The 7,229-nt window shown below is 49.2% G+C and overlaps 1 non-coding gene across 1 annotated transcript; it reads left to right on the top strand.

Moving 5' to 3' along the window:
- Positions 1-6,032: 6,032 nt before the first annotated feature.
- On the top strand, positions 6,033-6,105 carry Trnaa-agc (transfer RNA alanine (anticodon AGC)). The gene has a single exon. It is a non-coding gene; the product is annotated as a tRNA-Ala (tRNA).
- Positions 6,106-7,229: the final 1,124 nt, after the last annotated feature.

Raw genomic sequence — 7,229 nt, 5'->3', positions numbered from 1 at the left:
TCCCATAAGATTCTCAAGCCTACGTCGGAAAGATCTGCCTTGCGCCGAGTTCACGTAAATCCCACTGCACGTTCCCATTCTTTGCGTGCAGTCGGCTGCTACTGGTGTTGCTGGTTGTGACTGCTGATAACAGATGCCGTAGCAATCAATTCATGGAGTGAGTTATATGTTTTGCGATAGTCTGTCTCTGACAAGCAAGCACAGGTGATATAGATGCGAACACAGGAAGCTTGCAGCCCCTCGCTGCCTGCAGACACAGAGCAGCCACACTAGGAGAGCGGCCTAAGCCGTAGGCGAAATGTGCTCATTCGCTTTGGCGCGACGTCGAACTATAAATAAGGCTGTCACTAGGGTGAGCGTTGCGTGAGCGTCGTGTAAAGTCGGAAAAGTCGGCTGCATGGGTGATTGCCAAGTTTGGGGAGCGTTTCGTAGTATGATCAGTGCAGTGGAGACGCGGAAACTTGTTGTGTCCCAGTGTTTTGCAGTTGGACGACAAGAGTTTTACACAGTAGCAAAGAGCGAGGCACTGAGTTGGCATGAACAATGGAGAGCACATTGGGGCTCGAGATGTGCTTGTTACCTCAGGTGCTGTGTGATTGTCGACAAGGAGTGAAAAGGACCAATTTGTGACCGCCCTTTCAATTCAAAACAGACGGAATTTGCATTCGTAATACCAGAGCATCGAAACTACTTGGAACTCTTGTGTATATGAACGTGTCCGCGCCTTTGTACTCTGGTACCTTCGCCGCTACAAACCAACCAACCATCGTGTCTGTGCACATCAGAGTCGCAAAGAATGGAGAATAGGCAGGCTTAGTCGTGTGTGCAGCCGTAGCTCAGATGGCGACGGCACGGTATCTCAGCGTGTTCGGTCAGAGGGCTTAGCTACCCTCTGTAATAAAAAAGCTGAGTGAACGGTTTAGCGAACAACCTGAACGGGTGTCATGAGTCGTCCGCGCCGATCGTATACAACGAACAAAATAGAACAAAATGAGATCAATAAAGAATTTAAAAAAAAAAAAAAAAATGGCAGATCGTTCGCTTAGCGTGTGGAAGGTCTCGGGTTCAAGACCCGGCTCCTCCATGTTTTGTGGTCAGTGCATGGTAAGTGTTGGTCGCGGCGAACATAAAGGCACGCAAGAAGTTGCAAAACCAGCGTCACAGACTGATATGATGTATACTGTCATAAGGAGAGCAAGGTGTAAGAGTGGGGATCGGCTGTTATCGTGGTGTCATCGAGTGCAGACCTGTCTTAGGTATGACGGCTTAACGTCATTGAAGTCTAGAGAGTGGACAACACGTTCGTCTTACTCAGAGCGGTGTCCGAACTCTATTTTTGACGTTATGCGTGCCACTTTCGTTGTGGCCAACTACAATTCGATACAGATTGCACGAAACCTGAAAGACACCCTCACTGATACATAGAGAGTAGTGTTTGTCTGCGGAATATTGGGAGTGCAAGGGTCTGTGACGTTGATATGGCTGTATGTAGCACTACTAGTCAACTGGGGGGTGGGCGTAGCTCAGATGGTAGAGCGTTCGCTTAGCGTGTGAGAGGTACTGGGATCGATACCCAGCGCCTCCAGAATTTTTAACACACCTACATGCGCACCTTGCCATGCAAGTGGAATAATCCCCAACCAGCAGAAGTGTCTAGGCAGATACAAGCGAACGATTGTCATCCACAATTGTCGAGCGTGATTTTATTCGTTCGCAGGAAGCACCCTCCTCCCACACCTACACTTAACTTAGATACAGTACAAATGTTCCCATAAGATTCTCAAGCCTACGTCGGAAAGATCTGTCTTGCGCCGAGTTCACGTCAATCCCACAGCACGTTCCCATTCTTTGCGTGCAGTCGGCTGCTACTGGTGTTGCTGGTTGTGACTGCTGATAACAGATGCCGTAGCAATCAATTCATGGAGTGAGTTGTATGTTTTGCGATAGTCTGTCTCTGACAAGCAAGCACAGGTGATATAGGTGCGAACACAGGAAGCTTGCAGCCCCTCGCTGCCTGCAGACACAGAGCAGCCACACTAGGAGAGCGGCCTAAGCCGTAGGCGAAATGTGCTCATTCGCTTTGGCGCCACGTCGAACTATAAATAAGGCTGTCACTAGCGTGAGCGTCGTGTAAAGTCGGAAAAGTCGGCTGCATGGGTGATTGCCAAGTTTGGGGAGCGTTTCGTAGTATGATCAGTGCAGTGGAGACGCGGAAACTTGTTGTGTCCCAGTGTTTTGCAGTTGGACGACAAGAGTTTTACACAGTAGCAAAGAGCGAGGCTCTGAGTTGGCATGAACAATGGAGAGCACAATGGGGCTCGAGATGTGCTTGTTACCTCAGGTGCTGTGTGATTGTCGACAAGGAGTGAAAAGGACCAATTTGTGACCGCCCTTTCAATTCAAAACAGACGGAATTTGCATTCGTAATACCAGAGCATCGAAACTACTTGGAACTCTTGTGTATATGAACGTGTCCGCGCCTTTGTAATCTGGTACCTTCGCCGCTACAAACCAACCAACCATCGTGTCTGCGCACATCAGAGTCGCAAAGAATGGAGAATAGCCAGGCTTAGTCGTGTGTGTAGCCGTAGCTCAGATGGCAGATCGATCGCTTAGCGTGTGGAAGGTCTCGGGTTCAAGACCCGGCTTCTCCATGTTTTTTGGTCAGTGCATAATAAGTGTTGGTCGCGGCGAACATAAAGGCACGCAAGAAGTTGCAAAACCAGCGTCACAGACTGATATGATGTATACTGTCATAAGGAGAGCAAGGAATAAGTGTGGGGACCGGCTGTTATCGTGGTGTCATCGAGTGCAGACCTGTCTTAGGTATGACGGCTTAACGTCATTGAAGTCTAGAGAGTGGACAACACGTTCGTCTTACTCAGAGCGGTGTCCGAACTCTATTTTCGACGTTATGCGTGCCACTTTCATTGTGGCCAACTACGATTCGATACAGATTGCACGAAACCTGAAAGACACCCTCACTGATACATAGAGAGTAGTGTTTGTCTGCGGAATATTGGGAGTGCAAGGGTCTGTGACGTTGATATGGCTGTATGTAGCACTACTAGTCAACGGGGGGGTGGGCGTAGCTCAGATGGTAGAGCGCTCGCTTAGTGTGTGAGAGGTACTGGGATCGATACCCAGCGCCTCCAGAATTTTTAACACACCTACATGCGCACCTTGCCATGCAAGTGGAATAATTCCCAACCAGCAGAGGTGTCTAGGCAGATACAAGCGAACGATTAGCATCCACAATTGGCGAGCGTGATTTTATTCGTGCGCAGGAAGCACCCTCCTCCCACAACTACACTTAATTAAGATACAGTACAAATGTTCCCATAAGATTCTCAAGCCTACGTCGGAAAGATCTGCCTTGCGCCGAGTTCACGTAAATCCCACTGCACTTTCCCATTCTTTGCGTGCAGTCGGCTGCTACTGGTGTTGCTGGTTGTGACTGCTGATAACAGATGCCGTAGCAATCAATTCATGGAGTGAGTTGTATGTTTTGCGATAGTCTGTCTCTGACAAGCAAGCACAGGTGATATAGGTGCGAACACAGGAAGCTTGCAGCCCCTCGCTGCCTGCAGACACAGAGCAGCCACACTAGGAGAGCGGCCTAAGCCGTAGGCGAAATGTGCTCATTCGCTTTGGAGCCACGTCGAACTATAAATAAGGCTGTCACTAGCGTGAGCGTCGTGTAAAGTCGTAAAAGTCGGCTGCATGGGTGATTGCCAAGTTTGGGGAGCGTTTCGTAGTATGATCAGTGCAGTGGAGACGCGGAAACTTGTTGTGTCCCAGTGTTTTGCAGTTGGACGACAAGAGTTTTACACAGTAGCAAAGAGCGAGGCACTGAGTTGGCATGAACAATGGAGAGCACAATGGGGCTCGAGATGTGCTTGTTACCTCAGGTGCTGTGTGATTGTCGACAAGGAGTGAAAAGGACCAATTTGTGACCGCCCTTTCAATTCAAAACAGACATTCGTAATACCAGAGCATCGAAACTACTTGGAACTCTTGTGTACATGAACGTGTCCACGCATTTGTACTCTGGTACCTTCGCTGCTACAAACCAACCAACCATCGTGTCTGTGCACATCAGAGTCGCAAAGAATGGAGAATAGCCAGGCTTAGTCGTGTGTGTAGCCGTAGCTCAGATTTCAGATCGATCGCTTAGCGTGTGGAAGGTCTCGGGTTCAAGACCCGGCTTCTCCATGTTTTTTGGTCAGTGCATAGTAAGTGTTGGTCGCGGCGAACATAAAGGCACGCAAGAAGTTGCAAAACCAGCGTCACAGACTGATATGATGTATACTGTCATAAGGAGAGCAAGGTGTAAGTGTGGGGACCGGCTGTTATCGTGGTGTCATCGAGTGCAGACCTGTCTTAGGTATGACGGCTTAACGTCATTGAAGTCTAGAGAGTGGACAACACGTTCGTCTTACTCAGAGCGGTGTCCGAACTCTATTTTCGACGTTATGCGTGCCACTTTCATTGTGGCCAACTACGATTCGATACAGATTGCACGAAACCTGAAAGACACCCTCACTGATACATAGAGAGTAGTGTTTGTCTGCGGAATATTGGGAGTGCAAGGGTCTGTGACGTTGATATGGCTGTATGTAGCACTACTAGTCAACGGGGGGGTGGGCGTAGCTCAGATGGTAGAGCGCTCGCTTAGCGTGTGAGAGGTACTGGGATCGATACCCAGCGCCTCCAGCATTTTTAACACACCTACATGCGCACCTTGCCATGCAAGTGGAATAATTCCCAACCAGCAGAGGTGTCTAGGCAGATACAAGCGAACGATTAGCATCCACAATTGGCGAGCGTGATTTTATTCGTGCGCAGGAAGCACCCTCCTCCCACAACTACACTTAATTAAGATACAGTACAAATGTTCCCATAAGATTCTCAAGCCTACGTCGGAAAGATCTGCCTTGCGCCGAGTTCACGTCAATCCCACAGCACGTTCCCATTCTTTGCGTGCAGTCGGCTGCTACTGGTGTTGCTGGTTGTGACTGCTGATAACAGATGCCGTAGCAATCAATTCATGGAGTGAGTTGTATGTTTTGCGATAGTCTGTCTCTGACAAGCAAGCACAGGTGATATAGGTGCGAACACAGGAAGCTTGCAGCCCCTCGCTGCCTGCAGACACAGAGCAGCCACACTAGGAGAGCGGCCTAAGCCGTAGGCGAAATGTGCTCATTCGCTTTGGAGCCACGTCGAACTATAAATAAGGCTGTCACTAGCGTGAGCGTCGTGTAAAGTCGGAAAAGTCGGCTGCATGGGTGATTGCCAAGTTTGGGGAGCGTTTCGTAGTATGATCAGTGCAGTGGAGACGCGGAAACTTGTTGTGTCCCAGTGTTTTGCAGTTGGACGACAAGAGTTTTACACAGTAGCAAAGAGCGAGGCACTGAGTTGGCGTGAACAATGGAGAGCACAATGGGGCTCGAGATGTGCTTGTTACCTCAGGTGCTGTGTGATTGTCGACAAGGAGTGAAAAGGACCAATTTGTGACCGCCCTTTCAATTCAAAACAGACAGAATTTGCATTCGTAATACCAGAGCATCGAAACTACTTGGAACTCTTGTGTATATGAACGTGTCCGCGCCTTTGTACTCTGGTACCTTCGCCGCTACAATCCAACCAACCATCGTGTCTGTGCACATCAGAGTCGCAAAGAATGGAGAATAGCCAGGCTTAGTCATGTGTGTAGCCGTAGCTCAGATGGCAGATCGTTCGGTTAGCGTGTGGAAGGTCTCGGGTTCAAGACCCGGCTCCTCCATGTTTTTTTTGTCAATGCATGGTAAGTGTTGGTCGCGGCGAACATAAAGGCACGCAAGAAGTTGCAAAACCAGCGTCTCAGACTGATATGATGTATACTGTCATAAAGAGATTCGATACAGATTGCACGAAACCTGAAAGACACCCTCACTGATACATAGAGAGTAGTGTTTGTCTGAGGAATATTGGGAGTGCAAGGGTCTGTGACGTTGATATGGCTGTATGTAGCACTACTAGTCAACGGGGGGGTGGGCGTAGCTCAGATGGTAGAGCGCTCGCTTAGCGTGTGAGAGGTACTGGGATCGATACCCAGCGCCTGCAGAATTTTTAACACACCTACATGCGCACCTTGCCATGCAAGTGGAATAATTCCCAACCAGCAGAGGTGTCTAGGCAGATACAAGCGAACGATTATCATCCACAATTGGTGAGCGTGATTTTATTCGTGCGCAGGAAGCACCCTCCTCCCACAACTACACTTAATTTAGATACAGTACAAATGTTCCCATAAGATTCTCAAGCCTACGTCGGAAAGATCTGCCTTGCGCCGAGTTCACGTCAATCCCACAGCACGTTCCCATTCTTTGCGTGCAGTCGGCTGCTACTGGTGTTGCTGGTTGTGACTGCTGATAACAGATGCCGTAGCAATCAATTCATGGAGTGAGTTGTATGTTTTGCGATAGTCTGTCTCTGACAAGCAAGCACAGGTGATATAGGTGCGAACACAGGAAGCTTGCAGCCCCTCGCTGCCTGCAGACAAAGAGCAGCCACACTAGGAGAGCGGCCTAAGCCGTAGGCGAAATGTGCTCATTCGCTTTGGCGCCACGTCGAACTATAAATAAGGCTGTCACTAGCGTGAGCGTTGCGTAAAGTCGTGAAAGTCGGCTGCATGGGTGATTGCCAAGTTTGGGGAGCGTTTCGTAGTATGATCAGTGCAGTGGAGACGCGGGAACTTGTTGTGTCCCAGTGTTTTGCAATTGGACGACAAGAGTTTTACACAGTAGCAAAGAGCGAGGCACTGAGTTGGCATGAACAATGGAGAGCACAATGGGGCTCGAGATGTGCTTGTTACCTCAGGTGCTGTGTGATTGTCGACAAGGAGTGAAAAGGACCAATTTGTGACCGCCCTTTCAATTCAAAACAGACATTCGTAATACCAGAGCATCGAAACTACTTGGAACTCTTGTGTACATGAACGTGTCCACGCCTTTGTACTCTGGTACCTTCGCTGCTACAAACCAACCAACCATCGTGTCTGTGCACATCAGAGTCGCAAAGAATGGAGAATAGCCAGGCTTAGTCGTGTGTGTAGCCGTAGCTCAGATGGCAGATCGATCGCTTAGCGTGTGGAAGGTCTCGGGTTCAAGACCCGGCTTCTCCATGTTTTTTGGTCAGTGCATAGTAAGTGTTGGTCGCGGCGAACATAAAGGCACGCAAGAAGTTGC

This window comes from Schistocerca gregaria, unplaced genomic scaffold (genome assembly GCF_023897955.1).
Source record: "Schistocerca gregaria isolate iqSchGreg1 unplaced genomic scaffold, iqSchGreg1.2 ptg000180l, whole genome shotgun sequence".
In the NCBI taxonomy this organism is placed as follows: Eukaryota; Metazoa; Arthropoda; class Insecta; order Orthoptera; family Acrididae; genus Schistocerca; species Schistocerca gregaria.
Note: the sequence above shows the minus strand (reverse complement) of the source record. Positions and strands in the feature narration are given on the sequence as shown.